Here is a 17,916-nt window from a genome sequence, read left to right as displayed (position 1 = left end):
AGTTGATCAAGAGTGCTCTTAGCTAGGTTGCATCTTTGGATGACATTAATTACCGAAGATATTAATTAAAAACCTCTAAAAGATTTTCGCCATTTTTGCAGAAAAACATAGTTACAAAATTTTAAATTTAATACCAAAATAAAGAGAATTTCTTTCCGCGTCTAATAGAATGTGTTTGGAACTTCCATTTTTCATAGAATTTGAATTATAACGTTCTTTTAAAGCAGGTTTTAATAACAACTAAGCATTTATTCACGCAATTAATAACCGAATTCATTGTTGGCCGACAAGGAAATAAAACGCAATGATTTAAAAATTTTTATCTGTTGCTAGTTTGTATTTAATAGCAAATAAAATACTTAACATTGAGTTTTAATAATGTAAGGCTTTTAAAAGGATTTTCAATTTTCCCTCTTGATTGTGCAGTTGCGACTCAGTCGGGGAGTTTAAAATTTTTAACTTTATCGTTGCTTGTTTGAAGGTTTCCATAAACAATATTTAAATAAAGCTTCTCAGTAACGGAAGTATTGCCCGTTTTCCACGAGAAGGCACTTCGCCCGGCCTTCACTCGACGTTAAATCCTGGTTATCACAAATTTGCCATTTCAACTGCGCTTACGCGCGGACTTTGCTGATTTCAAAACTCTTGCTCAAAGTAATTAAAAAAAAATTAATTTGAATTTTGACATCTTGAATTCAAATTATGTTTTTCGCAATCACAAGTGTGTGTATGTAGGCGTGTGTGTTTGTGTGTAGGGGTATGTGTGTTTGTGTGTGGGGGTATGTGTGTTTGTGTGTAGGGTATGTGTATGTGTGTGTAGGCATGTGTGTTTGTCTGTGTGCTGGCATAAGTGTGTGGGTAGTTGTGTATATGAATGTGTGTATGTGTGTGTGGGGGGGGGGGTATGTGTATGTGTGTGTAGGCATATGTGTTTGTGTCAGTGTGCAGGCATGAATGTGTGGGTAGTTGTGTGTATGTGTGTGTGCGTGCGTGTGTGTGTGTGCGTGCGTGTGTGTGTGTAGCTGCGTATGTATGCGCGTGTGTGTAGGACATGGATGCAACCTGGAGACGGCTATCGCTATAGGAGCAGCATCGTGAGGAGCCGGTCGACGGTGACGGTGCGGATGGTGGCGTTGGGAAAATAAAAAGATAGGACATCAAAACAGTCAAATGAGAACAATAAGCAATCGTGATTGCTCAATATTTTAAATTTGTTGATAAATATGATATAACAACGGATAAAATTAGAAATTACAAATCTTTCTTTAATTTAGTTTTCACGCCTCGGTAAAGATTGAGTTTTGCGTCTTAATTATTAATGGATTCGGAGTCTGATTTTTCTATCGAACAAAGGCCCTTTGCAGGGCCCAATTTTTAATCTCAATAGAGCGTACTCGAATTGCAGCATCACTTCTAATACAAAGCCGAACCCTCAACCTAAATACAAATGTAGAATACTGAGCTGTTTACGCCTAACGTAAAATATCTGCAAAAGACGGATATCTGTACTCATATTCCAATCATTTTTGAAGTACATATCGTGTTTTACGTTTACGTTAATTAAATATTTCCAAACCAATAAATATTGAAGTGTCATTTTTCTCTTTTCTTTATAAAGATTATCAGTTATTCATATCCGTAGTTTCATATAATACTAGCATTCCCGTACCCGGCATTGCTCGGGTAACGGAATTAGCAAGGGTTAACAGTGTTTGGGGCACCTAGTTTCGAAAATCCCCTGTAATAATTACTTATTACCTATATTTTTTTCTAATTTTGGGAGGATCCCGGGGCCCCTGGACTCCTTATGTATATGCCCTTGTGCTTAACCGATCTTTAGCTGTTATTAACGATCCTTTTAAAGTATTGATTATCTTTGCAAACACAGGCCATCCACATTTTATTGTTATACCTAAGTTTAAGCAAGAACTTCTTTGTATAACACCTTTTTAGGTTGGTTTTTTTTCTGGTGCTAAAATTAGTAAGCTGCTTGATGAACAGACTTTGGAGCAAGCTACATGAAATTGGCCGTGTGAAAAAAAAAGTCTTCTTTAAATTGGTCCCTGCTACTTTTAATGTCTGTCCTTGTGACTTATTAACGGTTATTGCAAAGCAAACTTTTACAGGAAACTACATTCTTCTAAATTCAAAAGGATAGTCCGCCTATGATGATGTTCTTAAAAACTTCGTTTCTAGTTTTGAAAAAATGAAAGCAAAAGACAGAAACATCATTATTTGACTTGAGAAAAGCCTCGAAGAATCACGTGAGAAATAAAAACAATATCAAATTTAAAATTCGCTATCGACCAAAAGTTTAGATGAAGTACTGAATAATGATTTGAATGGAGGAAAGCCTCTCAAAGGGGGATTTAAATTTCAATGACAGGTTTTAATTTCGCAGAAATTAAGGGGTTTTAATTAATTTCTCCCGAACTGATTGAGATTTCGAAAAATCCTTTCTTAGTGGTTACTTTCGTAATCATGCGGACATGCCTGCCAAATTTCAAGTCTGAGGTATCAGCGGTTTCGGCTGTGCGTTGATATATATATACATATGTATATATGTATATATATATGTTACCTCAGGACATTGATTTTTATATATTAAGATATCCCGAAATCGCTGTGAAACTATTCTAATCGCATTCATTAATTTGTTGAGACTCTAGCTCAGCCTAAATATAAACAAGTAACACGAAATCCTAACACAAAAAGTCCGTGCGCAAGCGCAGTTGAATTGGCAAATTTGTGATAACCGGGATTTAACGTCTAGTCCGGCCTTCTCGAAGGCAGAGTTCAATTTTATGCGGGGGTGATCGGTAAGTAAATCCCCGTGCTTTCAAATGAGACAGCCAGACAACCTTAACTTCGACGTGCATTTAAATCTGCGAAACAAGTCTTAGTGTTTTTACATCACTTGCTTCACTCTTCTGTCGCTACTTTTGTTATTTTTACATATAAAAAACTGCTGCTATTAGGACAAAATGCTAGTATTCGACATGCACTCTGCCGGAAGCAGTGAAATAGAATCACCGGATACCACGTGACGAAGGTGGAGTCAAGCGCCTTCTCGTGGAAAACGGACAATATTTCATACTAGTGATACCCGCACGGCTTTGCCCGTAACAGAAAAATCAAAAGGTGTTTTGGTTCGCCTGTATATTTACAAATAATGTATGAGGAATTTTCTCGCTAGTTGGCTTGTACTCATCTTACGGTTCCACGTTATGATAATTTCGTATCTCGCCAATTGGCTTGTGCCCATGTTACGGTTTCACGTTATGATAATTCGTAATTTACTTGTCCATCTTATGATTTTTTTTTTCTTAAAATTGGAATAGAAAAAGAACCACATTGAATTTTCGAAAAATCTTTTCGAGGTGCACACTCCCATGCTACATAATAACTTTGTGCCAAATTTCATGAAAATCGGCCGAACGGTTTAGACGCTATGCGCGTCACAGACATCCTACAGACATCCAGACATCCTCCGGACAGAGAGACTTTCAGCTTTATTATTAGTAAAGAAGATACATTTACTGCTGAGCGAAAATGAATTATTTTAATATTAGGCCAGTGGCAATAGCTTTGAAAATGGTAAAAAGTCGAAAAAATTTAGAACAGGATAAAACCAGTTAGAAAGGTAAGAAAATCTTATAACATTAATAGAAAAAATAAATTACGGTCGAGTTGAGTTCGGGAAGGGGGGTGTAGGGGGATTTAAGGGGGGAGAAACGGTTTATCACGATTTCCGGAAAAACTAAGAGTCTTATCGAAAAAAAATAAATTGCAAAGTTGTTGGTAATAAAAAGATCTACAACTTTTGTATTTGCACTTTTTATCTATAACCTCAAAATATATGCGAAAAATTCAAAAAACCGAGTTTTTGGTTTTTTATTTTTATCTCACACAAAAAAACATTTTTTTTCACTAAATTTAATGAAAAGTTACCTTATTATGTCCCAAATACACTGTAATTTTTTGGATTTAAAATATTTATTTTTTCTCCTTATTTTGATTCAATAGTAAAAAAGCATCAGAATTTTCAATCAAAAAATCTCGCGTCAAAATATCTGATTTTTTTAAAAAATCGGAGCAAGTTTTTTTCGTTGGAATCTCTACTTTTTGATGGTATAAAAAACAATATACAATACTATAGAAAATTTTCGCAAAAATTGAAGAAAATCAAAAAACTGGAATTTGAAAAAAAAAAAAAAAAAGTTATAACTATGTAAAAGTTTTAAGCTCCTTATTAAAATGTACACTTTAATTACTCGAAAAATGAAATTTTCCATGTTACATTGACACAAACTGAAAATAAAAATATACTAAAATAATTAAAAATCAAGCTACAGCATGCATTTGTATTATACCCTTCTCATCAACCATTAGACGGTGACTGCAGTGCCCCCTATATTTTTTTGGAGTTACGAATAGCAAGCTACACTGTAGGATGGGATAAATGAGCAATTTCCGCAATTTCGAACTGTGTTACCTTGAATATTATGAAAAATAATCAGTTTTCCAATTGTGCTTGCTGTTAATTATTGTGTTTGCTGTTAATTTAATAAATAGCTTAAAATTTTACATCAGTGATGATTTTTTTTCAAATTCGAGTTTTTGATTTTCTTCATTTTTTGTGAAAATTTTCTATAGTATTGTATATTGTTTTTTATACCATCAAAAAGTAGAGATTCCAACGAAAAAAACTTGCTCCGATTTTTTAAAAAAATCAGATATTTTACGTGAGATTTTTTGATTGAAAATTCTGATGCTTTTTTACTACTGAATAAAAATAAGGACAAAAAATAAATATTTTAAATCCATAAAATTACAGTGTATTTGGGACATAATAAGGTAACTTTTCATCAAATTTAGTGAAAAAAAAAATTTTTTTGTGAGAGATAAAAATAAAAAACCAAACAGTCGGTTTTTTGAATTTTTCGCATATATTTTGAGGTTATAGAAAAAAAGTGCAAATACAAAAGTTGTAGATATTTTTATTACTAACCACTTTGTAATTTATTTTTTTTTCGATAAGACTCTTAGTTTTTCCGGAAATCGTGATAAACCGTTCCCCCCCCCTTAAACCCCCCCTACACCCCCCCTTCCCGAACTCAGCTCGCCCGTAATTCATTTTTCCTATTAATGTTATTAGATTTTCTTACCTTTCGAACTGGTTTTACCCTGTTCTAAATTTTTTTGGTCTCAAACATTATTGGCACTGGCCTATATTGTTTCTGCAAATCTTCAAAATTTAATTTCATTGCGAAAAGTAGATGGAGCCCATGTTTTATGAAGTTTATGCAATAAAAAAGTTTCTAACGTATCTCAAAGTCTTTGTAGGGTGTTTTGTGAAATAATTGGGAGGTATGTTGGAGCTGCCTAGTTGTTCTAATTGCCTTCTTTCCGTGAAAACAGCAAAAAGTAATGACTGATTTATCACAAAAATGAAACATAACGTGTACTCTACCATACGATTTTAATGTTTTTTGATTCCTCACCCAAAAAAGATTTTTTTCTAAAAGAAAAAAAGGGGGGAACAATACCATAAAATGGGGGAACATTGCTCCTGTAGGGATAACATTGCTCCAAAGGTTTTTTACTGAGTTTTGAGGACTTCAGTGACAAAGTGGTTGAAAATGTAGACTTTCTTTCAACTAGATAGAAGATAATAGTAAACAGGTGGGCAAGTTGCCAGTTCGAGACCGAAAATCAGTAAAAAAAACTTATACACTTTTTGGAGTAATGTTATCTCTGCAGGAGCAATGTTCCCCCATTTTACGGTACTTCTTTTAAAGGGGGTGGAAGAAAAAATTTGACTTATTTTAAAGGGGTAAAAAAGAAATAAAAAATTACTTATTTTAAAGGAAAAAAAGAAGAACGAAGTTACTTATTTTACGTAACACAAATTTATTCCATCAAAAATGAAGTAAACCATGTACTTTCCTTGCCATACACACTTCAAATTAATGATTTATTCCTCAACACAGGGGCGGCAAGTAGGAGGGTCAAGAGGGGGCGGTCGCACCCCCAAATTTTTTGAGCAGAATGATAGAAAATGGGTGAATTTAATTTATGCAAGTCGGAAATCAATGTTCAATAAAAAAAATCTCTCTGGTTCTCAGTAACTATTTTATGAAACTCGACACATTCCCAGACTAGAAAATGGGTTTTTCGTTATTTGGATGATGACTTAGAAATTCATTAAGTATTTCCCAGCCTTTTCAGAACATAAAAAGCTGATAGACAACTATGGTTAATTTTAACTAAAGAAGACATTTCCTCATATAGGCTAAATATTTCATACTTGTGTGCCCAGTGTAACGATGGTATGTCCAATAGGAGAGGCCCGTGCAAAGTGATGTGGCTGCATGATGTTCACAAGAAAATTCCTTGATATTTTACATTCACTTTTACGCTCACTTTTTAAGTGTATATTTATTTAATGAGTGTTCATCGCTTTCTTTTGCTAGAAACACGTTTCAGCTGCTCAATGCGTTATATGCTTTCATAGTAACTTCTTAAAAATGCATGTGCTTATTAAATAAAATAAAAAAAAGTATCAACAAATGCCTTTTATGGGGCTCTATAATTATGCAATCTCGGAGTGACACAAGATGGTTTTCAAGAATTAAAACCATAAAAACATTTCTCTATAACTTCAAAGCAGTGATTTGACGACTGGAAGAATTATTGCAAAACGATTCTTTCAAAGGTGAAAAAGCTCATGCCCTTTAGCATGTATGTCTTCGTTTGAATTTTTTTTCAGTTTGTTTGTATTGAGGAAAGTTTTTGAAAAATGCTTTACTCTATCGCAAAACATCTTCAATCCGCTACCCTTAATTTTCATACTATTCAAGCCACAGTTCAATCTACAATTGATCTGTGAGTTCGTACTACTATAGTTCAATCTACAATTGAAACTGAAAATAGATTTTACATAGATGTATTATTGTATCTCAATCAATCGTGAAACTTTTCAAAAAAATTCTTCCTCCGAGTCAATTTAAAAAAGGAGCAAAAAAAAAAAAAAAAAAGAAAAGAAAGAAAGAAAAATCCATGATGATGTGAAGTTAAACATTGATTTTTTAATATTTTGTATGAAGTAATAGATTCAGTTTCGAATGAAATTAACACAAGATTTGATGATAATTAGTTTTTTGTATGGTTGGCTTTATATATTATCTGGATTGGGTTTTGAAAACGAAAAATAAATTGTTTCAATTATGAGTAACATTTTTAGCATGAGGCAAGAAATTTACGAGCAATTTACCGAAAGACCGTTATTACATCAAAGAGACTGCAATTTCGTCCTTGTTATGGACTCCTCAGTCTGGAATAGTGAATAACAGAGCAAGAGGAAGATGACATCTCATTGAAGCTGAGAGCGCCGACGAGACTAAATTATTCAATGAGTAAAAACTAAGCCTCTCACAATTTTTGAAGTTGTCAGGGTGATTTTGAAGAGCAAGATATTTAAAGAGTGTTTTCATATATATAACTCTGTTACTTCAATTATTTTTTTAACTACCCCAATCAGCTCCTAGTAGAGAAAGATATTTTTTTTTATGTCTCAGGAGGTTAGAGAATTATACTTTCGAAGTACCATGAGCAAAAAAAAAAAAAAAAAAACTTTTCTATTTCGCTGTACTGGCAAAACAGCTCGATACTGGGCACTGATAGATTAGTAACGCGATTCCCTGCTCTTCCATTTTTCCAAAAACCATGCATTAAAAATTTTCCAAAAGGTATAAAAACTTTAGTATCGAGATGTTTTGTATGATAACTTATTAGAAAACGAATCAAAATTTTAATTGTTTCTAAACACTAATTTTTATTCATATTAAACCGATTTTATGAGCACTTCCTGTTAGCTAATGTGTGTTTTGTACCGCACTGTGGTAATACAATTTAAGAAACTCGACCCCCCAAACGAAATGCTGAAATGCCGCCCCTGCCTCAACATATCTGTACAACTTTATTTTCCTCGTATTTGCCAGTAAGTTTTGCTTTTTAAAGCCGCTTTTAGAATTTCCCCACCCCTAATGCATTATGATTCCATAATTTCATCAGAAAGTAAGCGTTAAACTTATTAAGCATTCACGCAGTTAAATTATTCACAGAAGTGTTTATGAGGTAACTTTTTCAAGAAACAAAAGAGATTTTAAAGTAACTATAGTTAAACATTTGAATAATGCATGTAATGCATTATTCATAATGCTTCTATAACAAGAAATGCGAGTTTAAAAATCGCTTATCGTTATAAATATTTAGAAAGTGCTTGAAAAGTTTTCACTTAAATTACAAGCCAAACATATGTCAAATCTAAACTTTTTGTAGTCGCCTTTGAAATTGAATTTATAGTTGCATCATAAAATCTTTTGAATGAGGGTTAGAATTAAAACTGAAAAGCTCTGTCCAAGGGGTGCAGTTTTAGTTGTTTTGGTATTTTCCCTTGAAATAAACGAAGAAAAGTAGGAGAATGTGGATCAAAGTGAAAAGGTAAAATATTTGCTCTGCGTTTAACGCCACCTATCTGGTAATACTTTAACAATGTAGTAGTCTATTCCAGTCAGGAAAACGAGCTGATGTGTGCATCACATGACTTCCTTATACTCCAATTTAATGTCATTTCTTCATTATTGGCAATTTTATTGTGATTCAATTGTTTACTCTCTAAATATCACCTACAGTGACCGTTTTAAAACCAAATTAAAAAAAAGAAAATCATCAGAAAATTTGTCGCCAAGTTGGCGACAAAACTTTGCGACCAAAAGACTGGCGATGTATCGCCAAGTGTCCGACAAATTATAACACCACTTTAGTTTACATCGAAATTAATAATGATTTCCCCCCAAAAAGGGGCAAAATACCCCCTTAGGAACATCCAAAGGCAACCAAAATTGAAGGTGCACAACTAGGCCCCACTAGGAGTCTACGTACCAAATTTCAACTTTCTAGGGCAAAACGTTTTTGAGTTATGCGAGATACATACACACATACACACATACGCACATACATACGTACATACAGATGTTACGAGAAAATTCGTTGTAATTAATTTGGGGGTCGTCAAAATGGATATTTCGGGTGCCTGTAGGTTCCCAGGCATATATGTTTATCCACGTTGTTATATCCACGTGTGGTCGGGTGGAAAAAAAAAAAAGAAAAAAACTCAACATACATTCGGGTGTGAGAAAAATGGAAATTAAGGTCGATTTTTGAGTTATGCGAGATACATACACACATACACACATTCGGGTGTGAGAAAAATGGAAATTAAGTTCGATTTTTGAGTGAAATTTTTTTTGCGAATACAATACTTTCTTTTTTGTAAAAGGAAGTAAAAATACCTTCAAAGATTAAAGCATATGATAAGACAGTCAGTTAAAAGAAATGCTACTCATAATGTAATATTTGTTGTAAGTCAAAAATTACTTATGATATCATAAAATTATAAAGTTCTTCTTATTAACATTTTACATATTAAATGAGACCTTGCAATATGCGGTGTAGTATTTATTTAGTTGATATTAAGCTTATTTGTATTTGAAATATTTTACCCAAGTTGTCGAGTACATGCGGGGCAAAGTGGATGGGGCAAACTGAATTAGCTTATTCCGTTAACTCATTCAATCATTTACTAACACTTAGGTATTCATCTATTAATTAATTCATTTACAATCCTTGATTTAGTAACTCACTTATCGATTCATTCATTCACTTATTTTCTTATTCATTCAATCCTTCACTCGCTCATTTATTTCTCTTCATGTATTAATTAATTAATTAAATAAATTATTCATTTATTGTTCCGTTTTCTTTTCATTTATTCATTCAAAATTTTATTTAGAGATATATTTGATCAAATAAAAAATATTTTATTATAAAAATGTTTTATTTTCACTTGATATTTTTCCACTTTCACGAAAAAAATAAGTGAAAATTTCCCCCCCCCTTTTTTTGGTTCAAACTTACTGCCAAAACTAAAAAGTAATGTTTCAAAGAAAGTTTTAAAAGAAATGTTCTTTTCTTTTTGAACTGTAGTTTTCACAGCAAATTTCCAATTTGTTTATTTTGAAAATGCTCAATCATCTTAGCCATTTCACTTTGCCCCACATTCCCCTACTATCTTTCATTCTGTACATGAACAAGGTATCTCCAACCAACATTCTATAAGATATTAAAGGGTAAGCTATGAAGGTAAAGCTATAACAAGCTACCTTTCAGGAGGAGATGAATAAAAACATTACTTACATTGTTATGTTTTATTTTGAAACTAGTGGCACCCGCACAGCTTTGCCCATAGTAGAAAATTAAAAGGCCTTTTGGTTCGCCTGTATATTTTACAACTAATGTATGATGAATTTCTCGCCAAATGGCTTGCCCATGTTACGGTTCCAAGTTATGATAACTTGGTAAGTTACTCGTCCATCTTATGATAATTTTGCTCGGGAAAATGTTCTTAAAATTGGAATAGAAAAAGAAAAAAATCGGATTTTCGAAAAATCGCTTCGAGGTGCACACCCCATGCTATAAACCAGCGGTTCCCAACCTTTTTCTCTTTGCAAACCCCTTGGAACAGGCAAAAAAGTTCGCGAACCCCCTGATGTTGAAATTAGTAACATGTAAGAAACAATAAAAAAACAGCATGTTTGCTTTCCATTTTTTGCAGCATTTGATTGCAATAAACAAAAATATAATTGTAAAATATCATTAAGTGCAAACATTAATAAAAAGTTAAAACTACATCTACAAGAAAAATTATAAACAAGAAGTTTTATAAACCAACTATTTTTTTTAAGCATACTTTAAATTGGGGGAAAAAATCCTTAATGCGATATTTGTGGCTGTTTGACGGAACAAAGAAACTGAAAGTTTGGTTCAATGTCTGACAGTTTGAGTCTTAAGTCAGGCTCTGCATTCAATCTGCTTCGGTATTTATCTTTGAGATAAGTATAGGAAGAAAATCCTTTCTTGCACAGATATGTTGTACAAAATGGTAATAAAATTTGAATTGCTTTTTTGGACAAAACGGTATAGTCATTTCTTACACTGAGCCAGAAGTCAATTAACGAGAGCTCTTTAAAGGTAGTTTTCAATGAATTATCACAGGATAACTCGATGAGCATTTCCTTTTCAGGTAATGTCTGGGTGTTCTCTAAGCATAGATTTCCTTCAAAAGGATTGCGTATCCAGTTGTTTGAGAGAGGGACGTTACGCCTATTAGGAAAATACTCGTCAAAAGTTAGTTCAAGATGTTGCAGATGTTCACATACATTTCTTTTAACGCTTTCATCAAGTTTCATTGAGTTTTCTGATAAAAAACTACTAAGAGAAGTGAAACAAGAAAACTCATTCATTTTCAGGCATTGGATCCAGAAATTCAATTTTTTTACCATAGCTTCAATTTTATCATATACAACGAAAATATTAACAACTGCACCTTGCAAGGATAGATTTAATTCATTTAATTTTGAAAAGATGTCAGCTAAATATGCAAGCCTTTGCATCCAAAGAGGATCGAATATGCAAGTGGACAAGTAAAATGGATGATCAACAAAAAATGCTTGGACTTCTGACTTCAATTCAAATAAGCGTGTCAAAATTTTGCCACGGGAAAGCCATCTAACTTCTGTGTGAAGAAGTAAAGTAACATGAAGGCTTCTCAATTCCTCACAAAGCGCGTGTAATAGACGGCAGTTTGTGGCACGTGATTTTATGAAATTTACAATTTTTACCCATCATTCAAAGTAGCGGATAATTCTGCGGGAATACGCTTACATGCTAATGCTTGTCTATGAATGCAGCAATGAGTCCATTCAATTTTCTCGTTGATCTTCTTTACTCGCACCACAAAGCCAACAAATTTTCCTGTCATTGATTTTGCACCATCCGTGCACACACCCACACACAAAGACCAATCTATTCCATTTTCTTCAAAGTAACTGTTGACCAGTTCGAAAATTGCTTCTCCAGTTGTGTTGGTTTTCAAAGGTTTTGCAAATAGTACATCTTCTTTAATTGTATCGTTAAAAATATACCTAACATAGACAAGTAATATTGCAGCGTTTGCTACATCAGTCGACTCATCAAGCTGGATCGCAAAATTATTCTTTTTTATTCTATTTACAAGTTCTTTCTCCACAATACTTGCCAAATCAGTAATTCTGCGTGATACTGTGTTGTTTGATAGCGGAACCAGGTCAATTTTTTTTTGCTGACTTTTCTCCCATCATACACTTAGCAATATCTTTAGCACACGGTCCAATTAAATTTTCTGCAATTGTATGTGGCTGTCCAGATCTTGCAATTCTATAACTGACTCGATATGAAGCTTCAAGGGCCATTTTACTATCTTCGTTGGATTCTAACAGGAACGTAGAGACGCTACACTTTTTATTATATTCCAATTTTCTTTTAAAATATTCGATAGGTTTGTCCTTGTGTGTCGGATGCTTTGTTTCGAGGTGTCTTCTCAGAAGTGACGGTTTCAATCTGCTGTTCGCTAGAACTTCGTTGCAGAGAAGACAAAGCGGTCTAGGTTCAGACTCTTCTCCAGTAAAATAAAAGCCCATTTGTAAATAGTCACTGTCATATTTTCGTTTTTTTCCTTTTTTCTCCCCTAGTTCACTTTTCTGTTTAGTCGGGGGAGGCGGCAGTTCATTACAGCTATCTATTTCAATATTGTGCTGATTCGAAAGTTACTGCTGATGTTGAGGGTTGATCGATTGACTGCTTGTCCATTTGTCGCTCAACCAAACTACCAGTTTTCAACCATCGATCCATAACAGAAGAAAGTTATTAAATCATAAAAATTAACTTCACAGAGTAGCAAGTTCACGTAACGAAACCAATTGCAAACAAAATCACTTGTTTTGAAGCATCTCTAAAGTATCTCTAAATACGTCTGTTAACAACTATTTCCCCAGAACTATGAGCATGCTGATGTTATATATTTTTGAAAACGAACAGATGGGTAAAATCCAGTAATAAATTTTAAGTTTGGAGCCTTTTGCTGTCATGTCTGCTATTCGATGACTGAATTCGACGGAAATTCCCGAGTTATATTTCAACCAGATTAGAAATAATACCCCTATGATGCATTGTTTGAGAATTCTTTATTTTTTTCGACATATGTATATTATGTATATTGTTTGATTGACTCCAGGCGATGGCGCCTTTTTAAGGTCATCGTGATCCCCGCCACAGCTTAATACAACGTTTCTGCATGGCGCCTCGCAATAAAGAAGGAAGGATATCTCTTTTTGTTGTCTATCGAAAAAAAAATGAGAAAATTTCTTTTTAACCAAGATTATAAAACCGCTGAAAGATTTTTTTTTTTTTTTTTTGAGCTTAATACAAGAGTCTGGCGCGTTTTCAAATTAAAAAAAAAATTTAGTAACTATGTGTGCAAATTGAATATTTTATAATTTTTTACCAAACTAGGAAAAATCCGCCATTGCACCGAAATTTTCGCTAACCCCCTTCCTGCACCTCGCGAACCCCTAGGGGTTCGCGAACCACCGGTTGGGAACCTCTGCTATAAACTAATTCTGTGACAAATTTCATGAAAATCGACCCAACGGTCTAGACGATATGCGCGTCACAGAGATCCTGACAGACACATGAGATCCGGACAGAAAGACAGAGAGACTTTCAGCTTTATTATTAACTAGTGGTACCCACACGGCTTTGCCCGTAATAGAAAAATTAAAAGGTCTTTTGGTTCGCCTGTATATTTACAAATAATGTTTGGTGAATTTTCTCGCCAATTAATTGGCTTGCACCCATGTTACGGTTACACGTTATGATAATTTCGTATCTCGCCAATTGGCTTGTGCCCATGTTACGGTTCCACGTTATGATAATTTCGTAATTTACTCGTCCATCTTATGATATTTTTGTTCTTAAAATTAGAATAGAAAAAGAACCACATCGAATTTTCGAAAAATCGCTTCGAGGTGCACACCCCCATGCTATAAACTAACTTTGTGCCAAATTTCATGAAAATCGGCCGAACGGTCTAGGCGTTATGCGTGTCACAGAGATCAGGACATCCTACAGACATCCTCCGGACAGAGAGATTTTCAGCTTTATTATTTGCAAAGATAAGTAAAGAAAAGATAAAGATTAAAGTGTTAGAGATTCATCTCAAGACACATATTGTTATCTTAAAAGAACCAAATAGTATTTGAATTGTTATGTTGTTGTTTTTGTCGTGTGCCAGCTAGGCTGGCAATTCGGAGCGAGCTGCTTCGCTTTTCCAACTGTACCGTAATTTAGTGTGAAATCCGACTTCGTAAGTACACACATGCCATAGGATCCCGTTTATGGGGTGGACAACCATTCACTGCATAACAACACATTCACACAAAGGAAGGAAAAGGGCATGAGAGAGAAAGTACATCCATGCCCGAACCGGGATTCGAACCCGATACCACCCCATCGCAGTCAGACTCCCCGCACCACTAGACAAGGCGGGCGGCTTGATTTGTTATGAACAATTCAATTTTGTTTTAACTTATTTTATGAATTTAGAGCAAGAACGGGACAACTGCAAGACATCTTTATCTTTACTAATAATAAAACTGAAAGTCTCTCTGTCTGTCAGGATCTCTGTCCGGATCTCTGTCTGTCCGGATCTCTGACGCGCATAGCGCCTAGACCGTTCGGTCGATTTTCATGAAATTTGACTCAAAGTTATTTTGGAACCTTTTGGTGTGCACCTTGAAGCAATTTTTCAAAAATTTGATGTGGTTCTTTTTCTATTCCAATTTTAAGAGCAAAACTATCGTAAGATGGACAAGTAAATTACGAAATTATTATAACGTGGAAACGAAACATGGGCACAAAACAATTGGCGAGAAAATTCACCATACATTATTTTTAAATATACGGGCGAACCAAAAGACCTTTTAATTTTCTATTACGGGCAAAGCCGTGCGGGTACCACTAGTTCCAAATAATTCCACATAAGTGACATTTTATATGGGTAGCATCTGTCTCTTTGAGGTAGAAGCTTCGCTTCGAATACCGAAGGTTGTGGGTTCTATTCCCACCGCACCCCTCGACGTTATTTCCTCTCTTTGTGCCGTAAATATTTCTAGTGTTATCTAAACTGTTAATAAAGAGTCCAACCTTTCGAGACAATGGCACTCCGAATCTTCTTAGTGAGCAATACCTATGACAATACAGCAAAAACATTTTATTTTATTACAGTGTCGTTAAAATTGGTTTTATAATTTGGTTATACATTTTGTGCACTGTTTTACTGCATATATCTTTTTTAATAATTGCTTCAAATATCATGGTGTAGCTATTAAATGTATGACGATTTATGAGTCTTTTTTATTGTAATAATCTTCAGTGCGAATAATAAAATCCGAAAAAAATAGAATGAAATTAAAAAAAAGGCTATCGTCCACAAATGCTGTCAAGCTTAAAGGGGGAGGGAGGTTCATGAAATTGTGACAGTTAGTGAAAAAAGGGAGGGGGTAGCAAGAAGGTTGACATCATACGTTTATTATAAGAATGTTTATGAAAAAAATGTGACACAGGAAAGAGCGGGAGTCAAATTTGTTGAAAAAAAGTGTGACATCATTTATGGATAGCCTATAGAATTATGACTTGCAGAAACACGGAACAGAGCATCGAAATTTGGAAAGATAAAAAAAAAATTTCCAAATGTGAAAACTGCTTGATGAGATTTCTTAATAACAGGTTTATAATTTTTTTATTAAGATTTATCCTTTATTTATTTATTTATTTATTTTTTTTGGTATGTCACATTTCCGTTTTAACACACAAAAAAATATAAAAATGAATAAATTGCTAGACATTTTTCTGACTTGAATAATATGACAAAGGCAGTTTTCTAGAAAAACTAAAATAATAAACTGCAAATTTGAAGAACGAATAGAAAATAGCCTGCGGAAAAAAAATGGACAAAAATAGAAATGTTGGGATATTGGCAATATGCATATGTGTGTCACACGCATGCATCGCTCCAAATATTCAAAGCGTTGAAAATGAATTGAATGCAAAGAAAGAAAATAAATCTGCTCCTTTCCTGAAATACAAAATAATAAATTGGTTCTTTGGGAATGATGATATCATCTTGCTATTTTGTGAAAAATGTCCCGGCATAGCTATGACTTCTAGAAAATGAAAGTCATTACTGAATTCGACTGCTGCGGATGTTTGTTATGAAGTATCTGCAGAAAAAAAATTTGAACATTTATGTTGACGTTTTGCAACTCTTTCTGCTTTGGGTTATTATTTAGGCATGTTAGAAGACTAGAGGTGTAAGTCATAAATTGTACAATTGGCGTTAAGGGGTTGTCCGAAAATGAAGTCCAAATTTTTTGAGCGAATTTGCTCCCCCCCCCTCTCCTTTGTCACACAGTGTCGAATTTCACCTTACTTCCCCCCCCCCCCTTGTCACATGTCACAATGTTTATCTCAAGTATTTTCTCATAAAACGAGCTGATGTCCCAGCTAAAAATAATCTTCAGAAAATCTGCAGAAAAAATTTTTTTTTGAAGTATTTTTCAAGATTTCTGCAGATTTTTAGAAGACAAGCAAAATCTGCATTTTGTCTTCAAAATAATCTGCAGAAAATCCACACAAAAAAGTTTTCTTTTTAGTTTTCTCTTAATATTCTGCAGATTTTTTTAAGGTAAAAAAAATCTGCAAATTTTCTTCAATTAGATCTACAGAAAATCTACACAAAAAATTCTCTTACAGTTTTCTCTAAATAATTCGCACGTTTGTAGATATTTTATGGTCATCAAAAAGAAATCTGTATTTCAATTTAAATTATTTTTTAAAGTTTTATTACAGCATAAAAGTTTTTCACACTTTAATTTTTTTTATATTTTTTTCAGTTTTTAGAAAATTAAACACATTTTTTTGTTTTTCTAATTAAAATCAGTAATAAATAACTTAAACTTTTCCCCCAACAACTTTGATTTATATTTTGATAACTTAAATTGAAATTTAAAAGCATTTCAACACGTTTGAAATATTTACCAAATAAAAAATGTCTGTTTATTGTATTATACAAATAATATGACATGAAAATCAATTTTAATATAAGTGCATGATTCAAATCAAATAAAAATGAAATTACAATACATCATTTTTTTTTTTTTGAAAACAAAACGATATTGAATAACGCAGTTATTACATGGTTTGAAAGGGCTTTCAAAAATGTCAATTTCAAGAAGGATACGGATTGGAGCAGAGTCAAATTTGACTCACTTGGAGAAAAATCAGGAAATTGAAATTGAATAAGAACAAATATGACTTGAAATAATGTTTTGGACGGCGCGCCGTTCGAGTACAAACGCACCGAACGCCAAGCCTCTTATCGTCCGCGGAGGCCTCGGTCCGTCCCGCAATATTCGGGTGCCACAAAGCTACGAGAGTAGATGACCCCTCGACCAGGTGACGCGTATTGTTTTTTTTTTTGCTCCGCCACGGAAACAAATAATTAGGGAAATTTCAAGTTTCATCATTGGAAACCCATGAAAAAATATTGGATTCATGCCCCGGTTCACAAAAAGGTAAGACACTTTAAAATTCAACAATTATTATTTGATTAAATTAACTTTTATTAAATAAGTGTATGGTATATTAGGGTTAGTTTGAAATGTTTTGCCTAATCGGAGGTTTTTAATTTTTGAAATTTTTACTTTTTTACCGATTGACTTAAAATTTTGAGCGAACATTTACGTTGTCAATATCTATTAATAAAAAAAATTGTGTTACGATGTCTCAATAATAACCAGCCTAATTAACTTAATTACTTTCCACCACGTGGTCGATTTGGAAGAATTTTTCGGAATTTTTAATTTTTACAAATAGTTCTATTTATTATTTCGTCTTGAAACTTTATACTAATTTTAC

Source organism: Uloborus diversus, chromosome 7 (genome assembly GCF_026930045.1).
Source record: "Uloborus diversus isolate 005 chromosome 7, Udiv.v.3.1, whole genome shotgun sequence".
Lineage (NCBI taxonomy): Eukaryota > Metazoa > Arthropoda > Arachnida > Araneae > Uloboridae > Uloborus > Uloborus diversus.
Note: the sequence above shows the minus strand (reverse complement) of the source record.